Source organism: Pongo pygmaeus, chromosome 16 (assembly GCF_028885625.2).
Source record: "Pongo pygmaeus isolate AG05252 chromosome 16, NHGRI_mPonPyg2-v2.0_pri, whole genome shotgun sequence".
NCBI lineage: Eukaryota > Metazoa > Chordata > Mammalia > Primates > Hominidae > Pongo > Pongo pygmaeus.
Window position 1 is genome coordinate 32060248 of NC_072389.2, and position 26302 is coordinate 32086549.

General features: G+C 41.1%; 1 long non-coding RNA gene across 2 annotated transcripts in view; it reads right to left on the reverse strand.

Annotated features, from left to right (window-relative positions):
• LOC129013567 (uncharacterized) overlaps positions 1-26302 on the reverse strand; it is a 189082-nt gene that overhangs the window by 125969 nt on the left and 36811 nt on the right. For both annotated transcript variants that reach the window (XR_008494026.2, XR_008494027.2), the window contains exon 3: positions 23197-23335. This is a non-coding gene — a long non-coding RNA (uncharacterized LOC129013567). The remainder of the gene's footprint in view (positions 1-23196; positions 23336-26302) is intronic.

Sequence of the window (26302 nt, forward strand, 5' to 3'; positions counted from 1 at the left end):
CACATTGGTATATGCGGTTCCACCTCTGTTTGAAGGGAGTAACCCAGCATTGCCTGAGGAAAAGACAGTGGACTCCCCTGAGGCAGTTGCTGAGGAATGCAGTGCTGCTTCTCCTCAGGCCCCATACCCACCACTTCCTTTTTGCTTCTGGACCTGTAAGTAGACTTGAATTCCAACAGTCCCTTAAAAATGAGATACAAAGTTTGACCCACAGGAACTTCATCACAGTCCAAGAAAACTATTTGAGTTTTCTAATTTATACAAGCAGAAATCTGGGGAACACATGTGGAAAAAGATATTAAGAGTTGGGATAATGGGTGGAGAAAACAAAGTTGGATCAGCCCAAATTTATTGATATGGACCCATCAAACAAAGACACTGGTTTTAGTGCTGCAGTATGGGGAGTTAGAAAGGGCTCTAATTGTTTGGTTGGCTGAACCATGAATCAAAAGATGGCCCTCCTTTATCCAGTTGGATGTGTGTGATCTCCCTTGGCCTAATATGGAGGAAAAGATTGAAAGGCTTAGAACAAATGGGACTCTGGAGTGCATTTGTCCTTTGAAATTTACTCACCTACCCTGGGAGTGTCCACAAGACACTCCTTTCAGCAGTACTTTGAGAAACAGATTTTTGAGGGGAGCCCAGCATCCTTGAATAACCTCCTGACTGCTTTCTCTGCAGAATGAAGCTTATAATGAGAACCACAGTCGCTCAATAAAAAACTTAAATGCATTGAGAATAATTGGATCTTAGGGGTCCCAGGACCAAATGGCAGCTGTCAACTTTCAAAGTCAAGGTGGCCATAGTTACCATAATGGTCAGCAAAGGTAAACCAACAGTCAGGTTAGTCTGACTCAATTTGATCTATGGTGTTGGCCAGAAAATCCTGGTACTCTTAGAAGTGAAATACGTAAGAGCCTAATAAGTTGTTAATTGATCTGAATATACTGAAAACATTCATGTTAAGTTTACAGAAGTTTAACTCAAAACAGAAAAGTAGAGAATCACAGCCCCTACTCAAATCCCGGATTAGAGCCAGTTTACAGTCAAGAATTCCTTGAAGGAGGGAGCAGCAAGGTCCCCTTGATGAAGGACCCAAGTATACCACAAAAGCTTTTATTCTGTTAATCTTTCTCCTATCCTTCCTAAAAGGGGACCTACAACCTTTTAACAGGCTGTGTTTCAGGGAAAGGAATATAGTAAGAACTTTGGGGAACTACTAGTCACCGGCTCTGAGCTCACATTGATTCCACAAGACTCAAAAACATCACTATGAAATGCTAGTCAGAGCAGGAGCATAATATGGAGGTCAGGTGATTAATCAAGTTTTAGTCAAATCAAATCACAGTGGGTCTAGTGGGTCCACAAACACATACTCTGGTAATTTCCCCAATTGCAGATGCACAGCTGTGATAGGCATAGTTAGCACTAGGCCCATTTCCCACATTGGTTCCCTGACCTGTGGAGTGAGGGCTAGTATGGTGGAAAATCCTAAATGGAAGGCATTAGAGCTACCTAGGGAAATAGAAAATCAAATTCATAACCACATCCCTGGAGGAATTTCAGAGATTACCACCACTATCAAGGTCTTGAATGATGCAGGGGTTGTGATTTCACCACACACCTGTGTAATTTGGCCTGTGCAAAAGACAGACGGATCCTGGAGAATGACAGTGGATTCCCATAAGGTAAACCAAGTGTTCCCTCTAATTGCAGCTACTGTATCAGATGTTACATTATTGCTTGAGAAAATTAACACATACCCTGGTACCTTGTATACTCCTACTGATCTAGTGAATGCTGTTTCTCTATTTCTCTCCATAAGGTCCATCAGAAGCAGTTCAATTTCAGCAACAATGCCAGTAATAAAGCTTCTCTGTCCTACCTCAAAGGTGTATCAACTCTCCTTCACTAAGTCAAAATTTGCAGGGAAGTTGATCACCTTCCCCTTTCACAAGGTATCACACTGGTCCATGGCATTGATGGCATTATGCAGATTCAACCCAGTGGACGTGCAGTAACAACTATTCTGAAAATATTTATAACATATTTTCATTTCAGACAGTGGGAAAATCTCTTAAGACGACAGCTTTTGCCAAAAGCAAAAAGCAGTTCTTCATGGCCTTATGCCAGAATAAGGCACTGCAAAAGAAGTGTCAATTGACTTCCACAAAGATAAAACCCAGAAAAGGCAAGCAAATATTTCCTGAATTAGACTCTCCCCGTGAAGAGCCTTATAATACCTGGTCTCTCCTGAGACCCACAGCCTCAACACCAGCAGCTGCTGTATCAGACATGGTATTATACAGCAGTTGCTGTAGGTGACACACCGGCTCCCTAGCAGTAACCCCCAGGGAAGTCTTCCTAAAAAGAAGAGGATATCCAGGATGGCTTGAAAACTCCCACCAGGGATAAGTGATTTTTCCAAAAGCCATAGCCACCCAGGTAGTTAAGGAGGCCCATGAGAGCTCAAATTATAGTAGAGAACCCTGTACAACTGGCTCCTTCAAATGATGACCACTCCCAACCTTGGAGAGACAGCACAGCAAGTGACCAAGCGTTGCTCTCTCTGCCAGACTAACAGCCCCCTAACAGACCACCCACAAGGCCTCATGTTAAGTCAGTATAACTCAGGGAGTTTACCCTGGTGAGGACTGGCAAATACACTTTATGGTCATGTCCCAGACTTCTGGGAACTTTAGATACCTTCTAGTTGTGGGTGATATCTTCCCAGGATGGATGCAGGCGTCCCCAACTCCCTCTGAGACCACCTCCAAGGTAGCATGTTATCTCTTAAAAAATTTTTTTCTGGCCGGATGCAGTGGTTCACTCCTGTAATCCCAGCACTTTGGGAGGCCGAAGCGGGTGGATCACGAGGTCAGGAGCTCAAGACCAGCCTGGCCAACATGGTGAAACCCCATCTCTACTAAAAATACAAAAATTAGCTGGGTAAGGTGGCGTGTGCCTATAATCCCAGCTACTTGGGAGGTTAAGGCAGAAGAATTGCTTGAACTCGGAAGGTGGAGGTGGCAGTGAGCTGAGATGGTGCCACTGCACTCCAGCCTGGGTGACAGAGCAAGACTGTCAAAAAAAAAAAAAATTCCTGTTTGGGCTGACTAAAGCCATACAGAGTGACAACATGCCAGCTTTTGTATCTGAAACTATGCAAATGTTAGTCCAAGGCCTAGAAATTCCCTGAAAACTCCACACAGCATGGAGATCCCAGTTCTCAGGAGAAATGGAAAGAGTCAGCTAAAGCTTAAAGAGAATGTTGGCTGAATTGTGCTGAGAAACTGAGGAAAACTGGCTTCCTCTCTTACCACAGTTCTCCTTAGAATAAGTACTGCACCCCCCAAAATAATTTTAACTGAGTGCATTTTAACTTGGTGTTCAATGTATGGGAGATCAATCCCAGAGGCAACCACAGGGAAGTGGTTGAACCTACGGGAACTGGAACAACTAAAATATGTGTTACATATTAGGAACGTGGCCTGTGTTCTTGCAGCTTATAGAAACCAGGATCCTCCATCATCGACAGACCTGGTTCTGCATCCTTATGTCCGTCCATGGATATTGGGTATATCTGAAAATCTGGAAGGTTCAAAGTCCAGAGAGGCAATTAGGTCCAAAATGAATGGGGCCATACATGGTGATTCTGACAACACATTCTGCCTTAAAGCTTCAGGGAGTCACCCCACAGCTTCATCACACATGAGTGAAATGAGTGGATGCACCAGTGCAGTAAATTCCCTTGTACCAGGCTGAACCCATCTCAGATTTAAAACTACTGTTCTGAAAAACCAACCTGACTCCCAAAAACATAAGTATGGGATACTTTGACCCATCTAAACAGTTGCTGCTATAACACTTAAATGTCTCTACCCGCCAAGAGTGTTCTTGATGGCACTTTTGGGCTGTCTGATTGCATTAGGGCTTGTCCTGTAGTCCTCAAAGCTGGTCTCTGGCTTAGAGATCTGTTTCCTTTTATTCCAGATCATCTTGATCATGTATCCCTGACTTGTGGCCCTTCTGGCATCTTGATAGAAAATTACATATATCTTAACTATACACCTTCAGGACTCCCTGATAGTCCCACAGTGCTTCCTTGAACTATCTCACCCTCTACCTCCTCATCTCTTAGCCACCTCAGGATACTTAAGCTAGGTAAATAAAAATTTACTCTGACTTTTTTCTTATACCACTTGGTCCTTTTAGTCCTCAGCATCCAAGGGTCTCTGGGACACCAACACAACAGTCAAATTTTCCCATATTATATAGCCAGTGTGAACAATCTGTCTGAATGCTATATAACCATAGGTACCCCAAGACTGGGGGAGCAGGGCCCAGTGTGTACCTTCGGGAAGGTGGTTTCAACCTCAGGATGCTGCCACGGAAATCTAACCACCCACACCTGTTGCTGTCTACCTGAGAAATTCTCAGCATATGGGTTGCATGGATCCCCCTCCTAAAATCAACTACTTTTGTAGTCTAGCATTCACCTCAGGAAATGAAAAGTATTGTTGACTCTACTATGCACCCCCTCCTCCAGCAATATTTCCAGCTCCAATAAGAAATATAAATTTCACCTGAACTCAAGAGGGCCCTCTGTCATTGTCAGAAGACTTCCCCTCCCCCTTGAGGCTCTCAATTACTTTATAGGCTAAACTTCCCCATTCCCACAAGGGTTTGTGCATCCCCAGAGTATGTGGTCTTTTGCGGCTCTCCCCACCACCACCTCCCTAACAGCTCCTCTGCTGCTACTTTTTCCTCCCCATTGCTAGTGGTAGATCACCCTTCTGTAGATAATGAAATACACATAGGACAATGTACAACAGGTGTTATGGAATACAGTGAGATAACCATTCATAATACAACCTGCCATTACAGTAGGCCGAAGATGAGTCTTGGGATGCTACTGGCTCGAGGACTTGCTGTAGAGTTGGCTGACCCATGAGTGGGGAAAAGCACTGTACCTACATGAGGATACCCTAATAAATACAACCCAAACAAAAAATCTAGCAAGTAATACCAGGAAGGTTATTCAAAATATACAACCTTCTTTCAATTGGCTAGCTAATGTAGTGCTGGACAATCAGTTAGCCTTAGACTAGCTCCTGGCAAAATAAGCAGGAGTATGTGTGATCACCAATACCACCTGTTGCACCTGGGTTAAACCCTCTATGGAGATAGAAGTTAAAATAAAGCAAATATTCAAACAAGAAGAACGGCCTCACTCCTTTGTGGTGACCAAGAGCAGCTCTAAGGACATCTGGAGTGCAATAAAGAGTGTCCTGGTCAACCATACTTTGTTCCTGCCCCTCCTTGGCCTGCTGGTGATTATCCTGTTTTTATTAATTTTTGACCCCGGTATTCAGGTTAAGAATGAGACTGGAAGCAATCAAACTGCAGAGGGTAATCACCCAGGGATATGAGCAATTGGGGTTGCAGCCTAGAAACAATCAGATCTACCTTAGAATAGCAAGGGAAAGATTTGGCTCCTCTAATTTATCAAGTGACAACACCCATAAACATCAGGAAGTAGCTCCAAAAGTTGGACCCCTGCCCCTCAACAGCCGTCAAGAATGAGGAGAAAATAAACAGAGGTCATCTAGGACAGCCCTGATGAAATAACTGGGAATGTTCCTTTTTCCTACTCTTTTTCTTAAGTCCTTTATTTCTAGGCACAGCTGCTGAAGGAAACCAGATGGCTTAGGATGGTGCCAGAACATCTTGACCGCTGACCAGATACCAGAGAAAGAAAAGACTCTATGAAACTGAAGCAGTCTGGAACACGCGACCTTAAGTTACCTTCAGGTCATTAACATATCATTATAACACTAAAATTCCCACCCGTAAAAGAGTATCTCTGCTATTCTGTGCACATGTGATGTATGAAGACATATATTTATGAATTGAGCCTGTACATCTGGAGTCCCACCCCACACATGCTAATAATATTCCTTTCATTCCCCCACAGCTAGTCCTTAAGAACCCCATGCCTTTTGTTGTTCATGCATTTAAAGAAAGAGCTTGTCTTCTCCAGTCGCTGGCCATCAAATAAAACCTAAGTGTCTTTTTCAATTAAATGTTCTTCCTGTACAACTAATAAAAAGTGAGGAAAGAGCTCAGTTTACCAGCGATACCTACAGGTGAATTCAGAGGAGGCCCTTCAGATTTTGCAGCAAGGCCCTGCTATCATCTGCAGATAACTATTATTATTTTCATAAGCAGCTCTTGGCTTGTCACTGGGTCTTAACAAAAATGAAATGCATGACTGTGGGCCATTAAGTTACCAGGCAGCCTCAGCTGCCCATTATGAACTGGGCATTGTCTGTCATACCAAGACATGAAGTTGGATGTGCACAGCACCATCATCACTTGAGAGTAGTATATACAAAATTGGTCCCAAAAAGGCTGAGGAGGCACAAATAAGATACATGAAGTGTCCAAATACCCATGGTCTCCACTTCCATTTCACCGCCTTCCCTCTAGAAGCACGCATCATGGCCTCAACTAACCACCAGTTGAAGGAGAAAGAGAAGGCTAGAGCCTCACTTACTGATAGTTCTGCACAATATGCAGGCATCACTCAAAACTGTACAGCTGCAGCACTACAGCTCCTATCCGGGCCATTGCTGAAGTTTAGTAGAAAAGGGAGATCTCAATCAGCAGAATATCAAGGAGGGCATATAGTTGTGCACTTTGCTTAGAAGAAAATCTGGTCAGAAGTGTAATTATACGATGATCCAAGGGTTGTAGCCAATGGTTAGGCCAGATGGTTTGGGTCTTTAAAAATACATGATTGAAAAACTGGTGACAAAGAAATTTGCAGGAGTGGTACAGGAATAGACTTCTCTGAGTGGCCAAAAATTTAAAACATCTGTGTCCTATGTGGATGTTCAGCAAAGGATGGTCACCTCAGCAGAGGAGGACTCTAGTCATCCAGTGAATGGGATAATGCACTCTATGATGCTAGTCAGCTTCTTTCCCAACCCACCTGTGTCATCACCCACTAGGCTCATGAATAAAGCAGCCGCAGTGGTAGGGACTGAGATTATGCATGCACACAGCAACCTGGAATTCCACTCACCATAGTCAACCAGGTTACAGCCCCCTCTGAGTGCTCAAACTGTCAGCAGCAGAAACTAACACCCACTGAGCCCCTCATATGGCACCATTCCCCAAGATGATCTGGCAACTCCCTGGTGGTAGGTTGATTACTTTGGGCAGCTTTCATCAAGGAAGGGGCAGCGTTTTGTCCTTCCCTGAATAGTAAGATAGTTACTCTTTCTATAAATTAGAAATTTATAAAAATTTATAGAAATAGCACGTAATTATTCTGTGAAAACTACCATCCATAGACATACAGAATACCTGATCTACCATCATGGTATTTCACACAGCATCACTTCTGAACAAGAAACTCACTTCATAGACAAAGAGGGGCAGAAGTGAGTTCATGCTCACAAACTTCTATGAGTTTACCATGTCGTCTGTAATCCTGAAGCAACTGGCTTGATAAAAATACAGAATGTCCTTTGGAGGCTTCGGTTCCAGCACTTGCTAGGTGACAGTACTTTAGGAGACTGTTGCAAGGTTCTCTATAAGGCTATACGTCCTGTGAATCAGCACCCATTATATGGTGCTGTTTCTTCCCAAACCAGAATTTACATGTAGTTCAGGAATCAATAGATTATAGAATGGCCCACCTAGCCACTTTCAAATCTTCAGGTCCCTGAACCAACGGCCTAAGAAGGGGGTTGCACTGTTGTTTGGAGTAACTGATCCAGCTTACCAGGGGGAAACTGGACAAGTACTCCACAATGAAGGAAGGAAGAGTATGTCTGGAATACAGGAGATCTCCTTGTGTCTTCTGTGTTTGAAATATTTGTCCCCTACCAAACTCATTGTGAAACATAATTCCCAGTGTGGCAGTATTCAGGTGTGGCCTTTAAGAGGTGTTTCAATCAATCATGACTGAACTGCCCTCAAGGATGAATCCATTCATTCATGGATACATAAATTAATGGGTTATCATGTGAGGGCCATTGGTGGCTTTGTTAGAGGAAAAGAGACCTGCATTAGCATGCTCAGCCCTGCCAGAAATAGTAAGTTCCTCTTCAAAGCCTCCTTGGTCTTTCTGGCTCTGTATACAGCCTTTTCTGCTTGATCTGTAACAAGCATGTTTCCCTCCTTAATCTTTAACTAGCAAATCTATTACTCTGTAAACAACCCTTCGCTGTGCCCAGACATGCCTTGTATTTGTTCTGTAAACAACCCTTCCCACCTTAGCAATGAACAGCCTCTCCCTTCCTGCCTAATTAACCATATTCAATTTCCAACAGTAGCCAATTGGGTTAGCTTAGATTGTGTGGTCTAACTCCAGCCAATGGGGAAAGGACACAGAAACAGGGATTGCATTACTGATAAAAACCCCTGCCCTACCCCACTCGGTGTGCTCTTGCTATTGGACGGACACAGACAGCACCCTTCTGCAGAAGTAAATGTGCCTTGCTAAGAAATGTTCTAAGTGCTGGTTTTTCTTAGCAACACCAAGCACTTGTTTCTAACAGCCCCCTAACCAGCTGATATCCTGCATGTCATGAGGACTCTTTAGAGAGTCCCCACCAGCAAGAGGCTCTCACCAGATGTGGCCCCTCAGCCTTGGACTTATCAGCTGATATAAGTTATCAGTGTATTATCATAAGAAATACATTTATTTTCTTTATAAATGACCCAATATTTTGTATCCTGTTATAAGCAGAAAAAAGGGACTAATACAGAAAATAGGTAATAAGAAATAGGTTGCTGTTGAAACTGAGTATCTAAAAATGTGAAAGTAGCTTTCAAACTGGGTTGTGGGAAGAGGCTAAAAGAATCTTGAGAGGCAGACTAGAAAAAGCCTGTGTTCTTGTGAGGATTCAGAAGACAAGACGACTGGGAAATATCTGGAAGTCCTTAGAGATTGATGAAGTGGTTTTGACCAGACTGTTGATAAAACTATGGAGACTAAAGGCTATTCTGACAAGGTTTCAGATGCAACTGTTATAGGAGTTATTAAGCAAATACAGTGGAAAAGGGGTCCCTGGAAAGTTTTTGTGTCTTTTAAAGCAGCTCCAGAAACGTTTCTTGTCTAGCAGGAAAGTCCTGGCTCTTAGAGCCAGGCCTGCACCTTCAATATGCAAATACGGGCCGTTAGAAACTGGGTCTACCCCAAGATGGTGATTCCTGCCCTCTTCTTCCTTGCCCCTACATGTGCCTGGCAACATGGCCACCCCTACACATCCCCACGTGTTTAGAACATCATGGTGCCTTGTATTTGCATATTAAAAGTCTAGGGTGGGAGGGCCAGTTTTTTTGAGGGCTACTTGAGTGACTTGCCTGGTCAAACCAATCCTCAGAGCCCTACGCAAATCAGACACCACCTCCTCCAGCCTACTCATATAAGCAGCCACTTTTCTGTGGCACATGGGGTCTCCTCTCTTGGATTTGGAGCCGCCCTCCCTCTGTCTTCTTTCTTTCTTTTCCCTTTTTGCCTATTAAACTCTCCACTCCTTAAAACCACTCCACGTGTGTCCGTGTCATCTTATCTAATTCGGCGTGAGAGAAGAGCCCTAGTGTTCCTCCACTCATCAGAGCTGTATCACAACTAAGGAAAAATATTGGAAACTAAAGAACATCTCTATTAAAAATTGGCAAATAACTTTGCTGAACTGTGTCCATGCCAAGGGCTTTGTAAAGACACTGACTACTGACTGAAGAACTAGGTAATCCAGCAGAAAAAATTTCTAAGCCACAAAGTATTCACGTTACTTCTAAGCTGTGTGTGTGGTTACTTCTAACTGCTTAATAAGGTGAACTGCTGGAGGAAACACACACACACACACACACACACACACACACAAACACAGAAAAATTCTAAAAATTTTCAGCCTAGCCATGTGGTAGAGAATGAAAGAGCATTTTCAGGAGAAAAATCCAAGGATGTTGCAGAGCCATAGCTTGCCAGAAATTATAATGGCTAAAGCACAGCCAGCTGTTAGTAGTCAAGACAACGGGAAAGAGGCCCTACAACCATTTCAGTCATTTGCCAGGCTGCTTCATCCATTGCAGGCCGAGAGGCCTAAGAGGACAGGGTGGTTTCTGGGGACAGCCTGGGCCACTGCCCTGCACATTGTTAGGATGTTGCTCTGCTCATTCCAGATGCTTACCATAAACCCAGGTACAGCTTATGTCCCAGAGCTCTGGGAGGTACAAGTCCAAAACCTTGGAGGTGTCCATGTGGTGCTAATTATGTAGGCTTACAGAAATGAAGATATGTAGAGGCTTGGCAGTCTCTACAAATTTCAAAGGATTTCTCTGAAAGCCTGGAAGTCCAAAAAGACACTTGTCACAGGGCCAGATCCACTGCAGAGAGTCCCAAATAGAGGGATGCCAAACACAAATGTGGTAAGGTACGGTAAGGAGTCCCCACCAGGGCAATGCTAAGTGAAGCCACAGCAATGAGGTCACTGCAGAGAGTTCCACGTGGGTAATGCTTAGCAGAGTTGAGGAAGTGGTACCGCTACCAGGACCCCTCAGAAACGTGTAGTCACCTACAGCACGCAATGTCTGCCCAGGAAAACTTCATGTACCCAACTGCAACCTGTACAAGCACCCACGGAGAATGTCCCAAGCAAAGTCACAGGAGTGACAGTACCTGAAGGCCTGTGAGTCCAACCTTTACACCAGTGTGTTCAGTAATCAGAGACAGAGTCAAAAAAATATTCCCCAGCTTTAAGATGTAATGGTTGCCCTGCTCAATTTCAAATTTGCTTGAAGACTGTTATTTTCTTTTTGTCCATTTCTCTCTTTTAGAAAGATAATGTGTACATTATGCTAATCCTGAAATTGCCTTTGCAAAAATGGTAACAGTGAGAAAATTATGACAGTGAAAGAGAGATGACCTAAGTTGACGCCATCTTGCCTTTTAACCTCTAAGCTGCCCTTGCTCATTCCTGGGCAAAGGCCAAACTAACTTTGGAAGGAATTCAGTTTCTAGCTTAACTTTGAAACAAAGATGACAAGAGAACCTCCCTGAAACAAATCCCCTCATTGTTTGGGGACTAGACCACCCCTGCAAACACACAAAAATAACCACAAGATTAGGAAGTATTACTCAGGAGTCATAAAGCCAGAGGCCACAAGATTATTAACCTCCCCAGCAGTTTCTATAGATAACCTATTAATACAGTAAAACCTCAGATTGGTGTTTGAGGGATTTTTCGGACCTTGTATTCTGACGAATCAGCTGGTGCTTCCCAAAACAGTAACCTGGCTCATCTGGACTTGTGGCCCCCACCCAGGAACTGACTCAATGCAAGAGGAGATGTCCTCCTGTTGCCTATCTGTCCTATCTGGTTACTATAATTTCATCTCTGACCCAAATAATCAAAATTCCCCATTCTCCAGCCTCCTGCACGCCAAATTATCTACAAAAAAATCCTAACCTCAGATTTTTTTAGGAGCTTGTTTTGAGTAACATAAATATTGTCTCTTGTTTACCTAGCTCTACAAGTATTAAACTCTTTCTCTATAGCAATTCCCCTCTTGATAAATTGGCTCCATCTGGGCATCAGTCAGGATGAACCCATCAGGCCATTACAAATTTAGGAGCTCATAGGGATATACCCCTTGTGTTTGCCAATCTCTCACTAGTGGCAGATCTGGAGAACAGCCCAATTTTCTGCCTAGTTCTCTTCAAATAAAGGCTGTCTCTGGCACTGTATCTACCAGCAGGGTGCTACTTATCCACAGTGTATGGATCTAACTGGAACAGAGAAATAATTCCTGGAATGAAAAATGTTACCCTGGTTTGGTGAGTATTCCACTTCTCCTGATCCGTTGGCCCCTCTAGAGGCATTGCAGCTCTATCATTGGAACTGTCCAGCTCTCCCTAGACTGCAGGAAGAGGCTCTGTTGGCCTCAAAGGTACTGTAGCCCCATCATGGGGTCTGCCTGTATCTCCCTGAATTGTAGTAAAAGTCTTGGTTTGAGGAGATTTCTCTCTCCAATTGGAAGGGAATAGGGGACACGTTTGGAGGAATACTCTTCTGGTTTGGATTTGATCAGAAATTTTGGTTTGGAAGGCCTTCTGTTTTTTTGTATTTCATTGAGTGAGTTTGCATGTATGGAGATCTCTGAAAAAATTGTTGATGGAATTACTGCAGGCTTTCCTAGTTTGTCTGATCATTCGGGTTTAGTGAGCCTTACAGGAACTGTTAGCAGGAGCTGAATAGGTCTAACTGAGGGTGACCATCCACCCTTCCATGTTACCTGGGGAGCACCCATTGAAACTACTTTTCAGAGGTCATCTCTCCCTATCTTGAGTGGATCAAAGATGACAGGGGCCAATGGCAACAAGTTAAAGCTTTGCCAAATCAATACTTTGATGGTGAGTGGGGTGATTAGTATCTGTATTTTGTCACATGCATTTTGCTCTGGCCAAAATAAGAAGTGTTAATTTGGTTCCCATTGCAGCCCACTGGGTGGCATCTTAGAAAATTTTGTAACATAGCTTGGCCTCACAGATATGGTGCAGAAAACAGGGTCGTCGAAAGTTGCTCCATTCTCCTGGAAGCTGCAGACAAAGGGAACTTGGAAAACTGGCAAGCTAGCAAAAAAGTAAAAATTTCTTACCAGCCAGTCTCTCCCTGGGCAAAACCAGTGGAATGAATTGTAAAAGTCACTGTTTGTCTCCTCTGCAAGTTTTGATTCGAAGGAAAAAAAGATCTATGTGACTAAGCTTTTTGTCATTCTGTTGTCAATCTGTCATAGAGAGGAGTATCACAGAATAGAACGTAGGCCTAAGACCCCTAAAAGCTCAGTGTTTGAGCTGGCTCTGCAGACTGGTTAGTTACAAACTTTGCTGCAGGTTCCTGAAAAAAGAATGTGACATTTTCCTCTTTTCTCGTATTTTGTCCTTGAGAACTTGACTTTGTAACCATGTGAGAGTACTGTCCCTTTTTCTCCCACATATGGAGGGTTGGAATTTTTTTATTCATGTCAGGCAGCCAGTCTGAAAGGACATATTGAAGTCACAGCTTCTCTATGTCTGTTGATTGATATGCTTCGTAAGTATAATATTTCACTACCAAAATATTTAAAAGAGCGCTAACGAATTGGCATGTCTATATAATGCACTTAAATATTTTATCAGAAAAAAATTAACTACATTGCCTTTTAGTTCACATGACTAATAATCTTTGAATAATAAAGACAGTTTTATAGAGTATTGGTAAAATAAAATTAAAATGTCTTCAATATTTACACATTCGGTCTAAATTAGGCAGGTCAGATACTATCTTTGCCAAATGATTTAAGGTTATAAACTGCTTCTAAGACTTTTTATAATTGCCTAACCTGCCTGCATTAGAGGCATTAGCTTCTAGATAAGGACTGGAGACATGTTGAGTTAGCTATGCCCTGTAACTATGCCAGAAAGAGTCCGATATTATCTACAGTTCTGTGTCCTAGGCTCTATACTTGGTACAAAATTAACATTGTGTTCACTAAAAATAAAAGTTGTTAAGACTCTACATTGTAATATACATAATTGAGACTACTGAAAAAAGATTTACATGAAAGGTATATAAAAATTATTAAATGTGTTTTGGTAAAAAATTATACGAAGACATAAAAATGTTAAAATAATTTTGTCTAATTTAGAGGATTTTAAAAAATTGTCTCAAGTTAAAAAAAGGAAAAAACTGAAGGTTTAAGCATCTTATAGAAGATTTATAAAAGATTGAACTTGTAAAGAAAGTTCTGTGTATGAGCAAGCTGCCAAAATTTGAAGGGGATTACTTAGTTTTTCTTTTTTCTTTTTTTTGAGACGGAGTCTCGCTCTTATCGTCCAGGCTGCTGGAGTGCAGTGACACGATCTCGGCTCACTGCAAACTCCACCTCCTGGGTTCAAGCCATTCTCCTGCCTCAGCCTCCCGAGCAGCTGGGACTAACAGGCGCCTGCCACCACGTCCACCTATTTTTTTGTATTTTCAGTAGAGATGGAGTTTCACCGTGTTACCCAGGATGGTCTCGATCTACTGACCTCGTGATCCGCCCACCTCAGCCTCCCAAAGTGCTGGGATTACAGGCGTGAGCCACCACACCCGGCCAGGGATTACTTAGTATTTCTACAGAATAAACATTAAAATAAAATGTACACTGATATAGGCCGAGAGTCTGCAGCCCTGTGTGTGATAAACGGAGTTTTCATGCAGTATTAATCTGCTCTTTAGTATACAATTGTAAAACGTTGTAAAATATTTATGAAACTCTTACTTTATAATCAAACTGATTTAGATTGGATAATGTGTTCATAAGGTTTTATATAAAAATTGGGTTTAATATTAATAGTACACTAAGAAGTAGAGATAATAACAATAATAGAAATAGTAAAAATGAAGTAGTAATGACATAATAATAGTTTCTTCCATAGAATGCTGTCTAAGCCTGGGCTAAGAGGGCTATAGGTAACCCCCACCCCGAAAATGGAGTTAGGAAAGACTATTAATTGCCCCTCTGTGAAACACTAACCATATCTACCCTCTGCAAAGTTTGTAAGTTCCTGTTTTTCTAGCTATGCAGCTGCAAGGCCACAAGATAAGCACAAGCTGCAAAACACGGTTTTTTCCCCCAAGATGTAAGACATGTCACAAGATGATTAACTGCTTTTGTTCTCACTTCTGTAAATCTGCTTCCCACTTCATGTTTTTCCTGCCCCAAGATGCATAAAATGCACGTGCTTTCTTTGTTTGATGCTCAGATGTTCTGGATGCAAGTCCACTGAGCCAGTGTACACCTTAAACAAACCCTCCTGAACCCCTTCGGTCTCTGATTTTCCTGCTACACTAATGCAAAAGTAAAATTTGTTTTTTTTTTTTTTTCTTTGAACAAGGCTTTTGTATAATATTGAAGGGTAATAAAATATTTTTGTTTGCCTTTTAAATAAACTGAAAAACACCAAGAGAGAACAGACAGATCTGGTCAGCCTCATGCTGTCTTTATTGGGTCTTGTTTGGAGAGATGAGTCTCCCTTCTCTATCAACGAGTAGAGATTTTTGCCTTTTGAAATGGGTTATTTTCTAAATAAATGATGTGTGGTTATCTAGGATTCCATTTTGTGATATGAAGTGTTTTAAACCTTTAATATTTGAAAAACTTTGAAAAATCAAATTATAAATTAAGTCTTTTTTTTCTACCTAATTAACCTTTTAAGTATTGGGTCTGCTTAAGTCCAAGAGACGTATTTGCCTTATTTCGTATATTAACCACACAGAAAACATTGTCAAATACAAAATGGTGTTTAATTTTCTTTGGATTATATTTACATAAATGTAAGTATGTATTCCAAAATTATATGATTCCTATAATCATTTCATTGTGATTAGTAATAATTATGATTATGTTAAATTATGTGCCACAGAGATGACCAGATTTTCTTGTTGACTGTGTCTTTAACAATGGCTGTCCTCATCAGGCACAGTGGCTCATGCCTGTAATCCCAGCACTTTGGAGGCCAAGTATGGAGGATTGCTTGAGCCCAGGAGTTTGAGACCAGCCTGAGAAAAATAGTAAGACCTCGTCTCTACAAATAAGTATAAAAATTAGCTGAGTGTCGCCGGGCGTGGTGGCTCATGCTTGTAATCCCAGCACTTTGGGAGGCTGAGGCAGGTGGATCACCTGAGGTTGGGAGTTTGAGACCAGCCTGACCAACATGGAGAAACCCTGGGTCTACTAAAAATACAAAAAATTAGCTGGGTGTGGTGGTACGTGCCTGTAATCCCAGCTACTTGGGAGGCTGAGGCAGGAGAATTGCTTGAACCCAGCAGGCAGAGGATACGGTGAGCCTAGATCACACCATCACACTCCAGCCTGAGCAACAAGAGCAAAACTCTGTCTCACAAAAAAAAAAAAAAAAAAAAAAAATTAGCTGAGCGTGGTGGCACTTGCATGTGGTCCCAGCTACTCTAGGACTGAAGTGTGAGGATCACTTGATCCCAAGACGTTGAGGCTGCAGTGAGCCATGACTGTGCCACTGCACTCCAGCCTGGGTAACTAAGTAAGATGCTGTCTCAAAAAAAAAGTAAAAGTAAAATTAAAAATCAGTGGCTGTCCTGAAACATTTGTCATCCACAGATAACTGTTGTATTATTTTGATCCTTTTCAAAAAGTGATTTGCTTCATGAACGGTTCTTTGAATACAGGTTTCTGATAGAGACTGTGCCAGTGAAATAGAAAAAAAACATACTTTCATAGGTAGCTGATATTTTCATGAGAACTACTGGCCCAGTGTCAGGCAGTAGAAGAGTTAATTACATGGACTGAACTGATAGGAGACCGAAGTAATCCTTTTATGATTTGTTGCTTAAAATGTTGTTTATCCAGCCAGGTGTAGTGGCTCACACCAGTAATCACAGCACTTTGGGAGGCCGAGGCAGGCAGATCACCAGGTCAGCAGATCGAGACCATCATGGCCAACATGGTAAAACCCCGTCTCTACTAAAAATACAAAAAAAATAGTTGGGTGTGGTGGCGGGCGCCTGTAGTCCCAGCTACTCAAGAGGTTGAGGCAGGAGAATCGCTTGAACCTGGGAGGCACAGATTGCAGTGAGTGGAGATGGTGCCACTGCACTCCAGCCTGGAAACAGAGTGAGACTGTCAAAAAAAAAAAAAAGTTACTGATCCTTTTGTTGTTGTTATTTTTCAGTGTCAAGGAAGCTTTTCTGTTTGGAGAGCCTTTTTGTTGTTTCTCAGTGTCAGCTGAGCTTTTAACAATTGAGTTTTGTTTTGAGCTTTTAACAACTGAGTGAAGTATACTCCTTTGAGTAAAATTGGAAGCATTATTTCTCTCTGCCTGATCTCCCCAGAATTTGAAAATTTATTTTTTTAAACTTATGGATAATTTGTTATTTACATTTAAGAATCTGTTTTATTTTATAACAGGAAACAACTGGATACACTGGTTATTTTACAAAAATATGTTTATTTTACCAGTGGAATGACATACTTTCACATATAAACAGACTGCCTTAAGGAATTCAAATTGACTAATAGAAATGATGAAAGCCCTGGGGGGAATCTGGCCTCATACCTCGTCTGCACAGTCTTTGTACAGGGTTCCTGACCAGAGGTAGGGAAAAATGTTACTTTCTGACAGGTGTAGGATCCCCATGTTATCTTGGGAAGTCAAGGAGAGAGGAATTCACCCAATCCATACACGCATTTGTAGGCACAGATAAATCCATGGGTTGACTCAAGGCTTTTAAAAAAGTCTAATCTAAGATTCCTTATGGAACAAAGTTCCAGCAAAGCCAATTTAGAAACAGTTAATACGGCAAATAATTATTCTTGCTTCACTTTATGCAAATAATAAAGCTAAGCATAATAATGCCAAAACTTATTTTGTAAATGTGTCCTACTATGATGTGTCTTTAATAAAAATGAGAACTAGAACAAGAAAAATTATATTTCAGAAAAATACTATAGCACACCTGTTGTTAAGATTCTAGTCTTGCCCATTGTTTTAGAGCTTTTACTTATTTTCTGCACTTTGGGATGAATCCTGAACTCTTTCAGAGCCAAATACCCCAAACTAACACTTTCCAATTTTTCTTCCATTTTTACTGACCTGGACTCAGTGAAATTGCTAGTACCTCTTTCCTGAAGCCCTGCATGCAGATGCTTATTTCTTGTGATACAGGTGATTTGAAAATACGTCAGATTGCCATTGCCTTAAAAATACTTGAGTTTATCATGTGGATACACTGTGCCCAACATTAACCTTTGTAGCTTTTTTCTATTTCTGTTCAAATGCCTGTTATTAAAAATTTTTTCTGCCTTCATCACAAATAGAGGCCTAGTCCATCTGCAATTCTACTTTCTAAAATGAAAACATAAATATTTAACTGAATGAATCTATTTGCAGGACTAGGAAATTAACTAAAAAGATGTGGAATGGTATATATAAATTTACTCTTTCCTATTTATTGCAATTTGTCTTTCTAACAACTTATGACTCAAATCTATCTTGACTACTGACCCAATGTCTGACTGGTTCTTGGGGCTATTCCCCTGAATCCCTCAGGAATTTAGATGAATTATATAAGGACTTCTGAAGCTCAGACTTCTACTTCTTATATTAGGACTCATTGTCCTACAGTCTGCTGCTCACTTCAGTGCTGTACTCAAACTGTGGATGAGAGTACTAACATCTTTGTCATGCAAGCCTAGGAACCCCAACGAGACACCTGTGAATACATGCAGGCAGCTGCAAAGCAGTTCTATTCCATTTACCCTGGAGCCAAACCCTATCCCAAGTACAAGCCCTGTAGGCAGGAAGAAGTTAGAGTAGTCTTCAGCTTCTTCCCAACTGCCTGCCTCACACCTTAAGAATAATGTGCAGTAAAACCCCAAAAAGAGAATTGAAATCATCTTTGTAAAAACTGTAACACTGACAAAATTGTGACAGTGAGAGAGATGACCTAAGTGACTTCATCTTGCCTTCAACCTCCAAGTTGTCCTTGTTCAATCCTGGGCAAAAGTCAGACTAACTTTGGGAGGAATTTATTTTATAGCTTAACTTTGAAACAAAGATAGTAACAGCTCTTTCCTGAAACAAAACCGCTCATTGTTTGGGGACCATATTGCCTTTGTAAAACTCACAAATTAACCATGGGGTTATAAAGCATGGCTCAGGAGTCATACATCCAGAGGCCACAATATTACTAACCTCCCCAGTTGCTCCCATAAATAGCATTACTATTGTAAAACCTAAGATTTGTGTTTGACATATTTTTCTGACCTTGCATACTGATGGATCAGCAGGTGCCACCCAAACCAGTAAACCGGCTCATCTGGACATGTGGCCCCCATCCAGGAACTGAGTCAGAAAGAGATATCTTTGACTTCCTAAGATTGTATCCCAGACACCCACCAATCAGCCTTCCCCTTTCCCTAGCCCCTTGCATGCCAAACTATCTGTAAAAACCCTAGCCTCTTAATATTTGGGGAGGCTGTTTTGAGTAATAAGAAAACTCTGGTCTCTCCTTTAGCCAGCTCTACATGTATTAAACTTTCTCTACATAACAATTTCCCTGTCTTGGTAATGTGGCTCTATCTGGACAGAAGCCAAGATGAATCCATTGGGCCTTAACAATCTAATCACTGAGTTTTGTATGAAGATACTTGTTTTGATTTCTTAGGCTGACAGATGAGACTTTGGACTTTGGAACTTTCCGTTGGTGCTGGAACAACTTAAGCCTTTGAACTATAGAAATGGAATAAATTTTTTTAAGTGACACGGCATGATTTTTAGAAAGCCAGAAGTAGAGGGCTCTCCTCACAAACTCATGTTTAAATTTCATTCCTAATCTGGCAGTCCTGAGATGTGAGACCCTTAAAAGATGACTGGATCATGAAGAGTTTGCCCCTATGATTAAGTTAATTCATTCATGGATTAATATACTAATGAGTTTTAGAATAATGCGTTATTATAACAGAAGAACTGATAGCTTATAAGAGGGGAGACCTGATCTCCCATGTTAGCAAGCTCTACTCCATTGCCATATGATACCCTGCATGGCTTCAGGACTCTTTGGAGAGTCCCAAGAAGCAACAGGACCTCACCACATGTGGCCCCTAAACCTTGGACTTTTCAGCCTCCATAACTGTAAGAAATATATGGGTCTTCTTTGCCAACTACTCAGTTCCAGGTATTCTGTTGTAAGTAACAGAAAATGGGCTAAAACAAAGTCTCTTAGTATTACCGTGCCCTGTTATTAAGTTCAATGGAAAACTACAACCATTCCCGGCAACAGTACAAATGGTCCAGATCTTTCAGGAATGAAGGTTTGCATCACCCTGCCAGGTAAAGACCTCAGACCAGCTGAGGAGCTTGCTGAACACAAAGAGAATACAGAGTGGGGAGCAGTAGAAGAAAGTTATAAACACCAGTTAGGACCAGGTGAACAGTTACAGAAACAAGGATTAAAATGATCACTAGTATTTCCCATCTACTTTAAGAATACATTTGCGTGTTTATATACATATATTAGGCAAATAACTTTGTTTTCATCCCTCTCTTCTTTTATCACATAACCCAAGAATGCATTGATCTGATAGTAGCAGTTAAATATTAGTAATTTAACATATTTGTATTGAAATTACGGGATATCAGAAGAATAGTAAACATCACCCACAAACTTTTACTACTCTAAAAAAACAGATTAGTATGTTTTGATTGTATACAGAATAATTGCATCATGTTGCCTTATTACTGTCTGTATTTGGACATTAGTATGGCTTAAGGTGATACATATGGGTGCCAGGTAGAAAGGTGATGGGTTTTTCATGGTTAATTTAATGTAGATTAAAGAATATCTAGAGAACTGGTAAAGCATTACTTCTGGATGTGTCTGCCAGGGTATTTTCAGAGGAGATTGTTGTGTGAGTGAAGGAATTTAGTGACCCACAATAGAAGCAGGCACCATACAATCCCCTTGAGGACCCAGTATAACCTAAAGTAAAAGTTTTAAAAAAGCTATCTCCCTCTCTCTCCCCCCCAACCCCCGCCCACCCCCTTCGCAGGTACACTTCTTTTCCTGCCCTTGACAGAACTCTGAATTCTCTGACCTTGAAACTCCAGGACTTTTAAGAGGGAAACCTGTGGATTCTCAGGCCTTTGGTCGTAAACTGAGAATTACACTAAGGGCTTTCCAGGTTCTGAAGATCTCAGGCTTATAGCCATGCTGTAACATTCTATAGTCTTAAACTTACAAATGGGCCAGGCGCAGTGGCTCACGCCTGTAATCCCAGCACTTCGGGAGGCTGAGATGGGCAGATCACGAGGTCAGGAGATCGAGACCATCCTGGCTAACACGGTGAAACCCTGTCTCTACTAAAAATACAAAAATTAGCTGGGCATGATGGCGCACGCCCGTAGTCCCAGCTACTCGGGAGGCTGAGGCAGAAGAATGGTGTGAACCTGAGAGGCGGAGCTTGCAATGAGCCGAGATCGCGCCACTGAACTCCAGCCGTGGCGACAGAGCGAGACTCCATCTCAAAACAAATAAATAAATAATAAACTTACAAATGGCTGTCCTGGGAATTCTCAGCCTCTATAATCACATGAGCAAATCCCCAGATAAAAATGCCTCTATTCTATTATCTTGCTATCAACTATCTATGTATTGGTCTATCGATGTATCTAACCCACCTACCTACCCTACCTACCATTTCTTCTGTCTCTCTAAAAAAAAAAATTGACAAATACACCCATAAAGGCTTCAGCCCACTGGCCCATTACCCTGTCTGCTGTAGTTGCTCCCCCACCACCCATGCTGTTTGTGAGTGTGTGTCCCGGAGAGCTCTTCCCTTCCTATTGCTGCTTCAAGGAATGCTGCCTCCTCTCCTTGATTGGCTAATAATAATACATTACTAATGTCATTATACACCTTTTGTTGAGTTGCCTCCTGTGTTTCGCTTTACAAACACATGAGGACCTCACTTTTTTCTTCCCAGGCAGCACTCTCCTAGATAGTGGCTATCTTGTTAGAAATAACACACAGGTCAGACAGGAGCTACAAGGATGTCTTCCAGTAAAAGCAAGTATATTCTGTGAGAGAAATACTTGGATGCAAGTTGGATTATCAGGCTTTAGGCCATCAACCAGGTTGAATAAACATCCCATGAAAAGCACACCCAGTACCAAACCCTGAGTTCTACTGGGCAAGGCTATAGGTTATAGCCACTACCCAGAGACAGACATCAATAGCAAACAGAAATAAAAATGAAACATAACGCTATGAGATAACTTTACAAACTATAATTCCAGAAATCCATTGAGAGGAAAATAAAAATGGCAAAGCAGTACTTGAAAGTCTGTGCTGGAGTGGTAGCTCTCTACAGACATAGAAAAATCTGTATCTAGAGAATTGCAGCCCTAAATATAAGCAATGATCTCTGTAACTTGCACTCTAAATCCAATTATTCATTTATTTATTATTTATTTAATTATTTTAGAAACCAAGTCTCGCTATGTTGCCCAGGCTGGAGTGCAATGGCTACTCACAGGCACAAGCACTGCACACTACAGCCTCAAACTCCTCATGTCAAGTGATCATCCAGCCCAACCTCCCAAGCAACTGCAACTACATACCCACAGCACCACACCTGCCAGTTAGAATTTTTAAATCAAGAAAGTTGCATTTCTTTTTCTTCTTTCCCGTGGTCATTTTAATCGCATGGATGATGATCATGCAAATCCTTTTAAGATCAGTTACTGCACATGTAGATGTACTATAGTTTCCATCTTCTTTGTTACCTACTTGTTACATAGCTCAACTGTACTTCTGGATACTTTGGAAAAAAAATGGACTTTCATGTTCCCTGAAGAATAGAGTGAATAGGCCGGGCACAGTGGCTCACGCCTGTAATCCCAGCACCTTGGGAGGCCGAGGCGGGTGGATCACAAGGTCAGGAGTTTGAGGCCAGCCTGGCCAACATGGTGAAACCCCATCTCAACTAAAAATAAATACACAAAATTTAGCCCGCCTGTAGTCCCAGCTACTTGGGAAGCTGAGGCAAGAGAATCACTTGAACCCAGGAGGCGGAAGTTGCAGTGAGCCAAGATCCCACCACTGTTCTCCATCCTGTGAGAAAGGGTGAGACTCTGTCTCAAAAAAAAACCAGAGTGAATAAAATAGAAAATCATATCATTTATATTTTATAATGTTACTGCAATTGTACCATGTGTTTTAGGTTCTACAAAGGCTCAATTAAGTTAACAGCAAGTCCTGATCTCAAATATATGAGCAATGTCTACACTTCTATTTATTTTAAAATTTTAAATTTACAGAAAATTGCTGAGATCCTACATAAAGTTTCATATACCCTTCAACTTTCTGTAATATTAACATCATACATAAACATAGAATATCTGTGAAAACTCAAAAATCGATAGAGGTACATAGAACTATTAACTAAAGTACTGACTGTCTTCATATTTTACCTGGTTTTCCCCTAATGCCATTTTTCTGTTTTTTGATCCAATTCAGGATAACATATTACATTTACCATCAAGTGTATTATTGTTTATTGCAGCATAGCCAATTACCATGTAGCTTAGTGGCTCAAAAGCACGCACACATTACTCACAGTTTCTCTGAGTCAGAAATCCAGATGTATGTGATGGCCAAGGCTGAGGTTTCACCTGAAAGATGAGATGGGGATGGATCATCTTCCAAGCTCACGATTGCCCAGGTTGAGAAGACTTCAGTGGTGAATTACTCCAAACCTTTAAAATATCAATAACAAATTTTCACTAACTGTTCTCCAAGAAAATAAAAACCACAGAGAAGAGACCAGTAAGCAATGCATTCTATGAGACAGTTTCCTCTGATACCACAACTAGACAAAGACAGTCCAAAAAAGGAAAAATTTAAACCAATATACTTTATGGATACCCAGGCAATAATCCTCAAGGAAATAATTTCAACACAAATCAGGATTATGAAACAGGGGTTATACATTACACAAACAGTATTAATTTACTCGATTGCAAATTTGGTAAAACATATAAAAAGAATTATTGTAATATATTATATCAATATAATACATGACAAAGCCTCATTATCACCTCTAAGGACGCAGAATAGGCACTTGACAAATCTAAAATCCACTCACAGTAAAAACACTAAATGCCTTTTTCATAGAATGAAATGTTCTTTACATAAAAACGGCATTTATGAAAAACTCACATAACAATAGTATCAAGAAAGTCTCAGTAATTTCCCAAAAATTATAAACATAAAAAGGTTATCTACTCCCACTAAACATTATTCTTTAAGATTTAATTGATAAAACTAGCCTAGACAAATAAATTTAAGACTTCCAGATTGAGAAGGAAGAAATCAAAGTATCTCTATTTGCCAGTAACATAATCTAGTGTATAAAAAATCCTAAGGAATCCACTAAAATAAGATAGGAACCATTAAAAAAAAGTTCAGTAATCCTGTAGGATGCAAGATTCATGTAAAAAAATTGCACTCTTATACAACTGATATGGTTTGACTCTGTGTCCCCACCTAAATCTCATCTGGAATTGGAATCCCCCTGTGTTGGGGGAGGGGCTAAGTGGGAGGTGACTGGACCATGTGGATTGTTTCCCCCATGCTGCTCTCAGGATAGTGAGTTCTCAAAAAAGCTGACAGTGTTTGGCAGTTTCCTCTTCACTCTCTTTCTCGCCACCTTGTGAAGAAGCTGCCTGCTTCCCCTTCACCTTCTGCCATGACTGTAAGTTTCCTAAGACCTCCCCAGCCATGTGGAACTGTGAGTCAACTAAACCTTTTTTCTTTATAAATTACTCAGTCTCATAGTATCTTTACAGCAGTGGGAAACAAACTAATACAAAAATACAAACTAATCAAATAAAGAAACTAAAATAAATTCATTTAACATGGCATCAAAAAGGAAATATATTTGGAAATAAATTTAACGTAAGTTTGAGGCAGGCAGATCATGAGGTCAGGAGTTCAACACCAGCCTGGCCGAAATAGTGAAACCCTGTTTCCACTAAAAAATACAAAAAATTAGCCAGGCATGGTGGTGGGCGCCTGTAATCCCAGCCACTTGGGAGGCTGAGGCAGGAGAATTGCTTGAACCCGGGAGGTAGAAGTTGCAGTGAGGTGAGATTGTACCATTGCACTCCAGCCTGGGCAACAGTGCAAGACTCTGTCTCAAAAAAAAAAAAAAAAAAGTACAAGACTATATGTATATATATATACACACATATATATGTACTGTAAATTACAAATGATATTGAAGTATTAAACAAATCCTGAATAAATGAAAAAAAAACCTAGATTTTCCTTGATGAGAACGCTATTAGGTACTTACCAAGATACTTATACTTTCCAAATGTATCTGCAGATTCAATATAATCCCTACAAAAATTCTAGCTTTCATGTTTTCCATTTTTTTTGCAACAACTGGACTGCAGGTTCTAAAATATACAGGAAAATGCATTTAATCCAGAACACCCAAAAGAATGTAAAAAAAGGTTTGAAGAAATACAAATGATATATATGGAACTTTTGCTCATAAGGAGATGGAGCATAATTCCCTACTTCCTACATATGTGTTGTTCATAATGACTTTTTTTTAAAAAATACATCATGAAAACAGGAACAAATATTAATTTTGTAGTGGAAAAACTTGAGCTAAACTGCCTCATGCAGGTGACCAAATAACATTAACCATGATAAAGCAGCTGGGCATGGTGACCCACACCTGTAATTCCAGCACTTTGAGAGGCCAAAGTGAGAGGATCACTAGAGGCCAGGACTTCAGCAAAAGGCTGGGCAACATAGGGAGACTACACCTACACAAAAGTAAAAATAAAAATTAATTAGCCTGGCATGGTGGCACATGCCTATAGTCTCAGACACTCAACAGGATGAGGTAGAAGAATCACTTGAGCCCAGGAGCTCAAGACTGCATTGAACTAGTATCATGCCACTGCATCCGGGGCGACAGACAGAATAAGACCCTCTCTCATAAAAAAAAGGGGGGGGGGTGCAGGTGTGATGGCTCACACCTATAATCCCAGCACTTTGGGAGGCCAAGGCAGACAGTATCACGAGGTCAGAAGACCAAGACCATCCTGACTAACACGGTGAGATCCCATCTCTATTAAAAATACAAAAAATTAGCTGGGCGTGGTGGTGGGCACCTGTAGTCCCAGCTACTTGGGAGGCTGAAGCAGGAGAATGGCATGAACCCGGGAGGCGGAGCTTGCAGTGAACTGACATCACGCTGCTGCACTCCAGCCTGGGCAAAAGAGTGAGACTCCATCTAAAACAAACAAACAAACAAACACGTTGCTAGTATATACTGAGTCATCACTCAGCCTGTGCCCACCTCTAAGATCACGGCATGGAGGGTTGGGGGTATATCCTATGCTGCTTGTTCTGTTTTTGTTCCTACTGAGCTTCCTTGACTTACACACAATGCATGTGTATCACTCGCTAACATTCACCTGAGAAAATCGTGATGTGTAAAAATTTATATCCAGGTTTCTGTAAGCAGGGACTGGCCTAAATCACCTTATTATAAATATTTTTTGTACTCTGCTTACTACCTGCTAGCGTAGAAGCTTTAGGAATGCCAATTGGCAATATAAGCCCCGATATGAGTGTCCACAGAATGCATGGTCTCAAACAATTCCTGATGGAGTCTGTAGAGTTAAAAAGAAAAAAATATA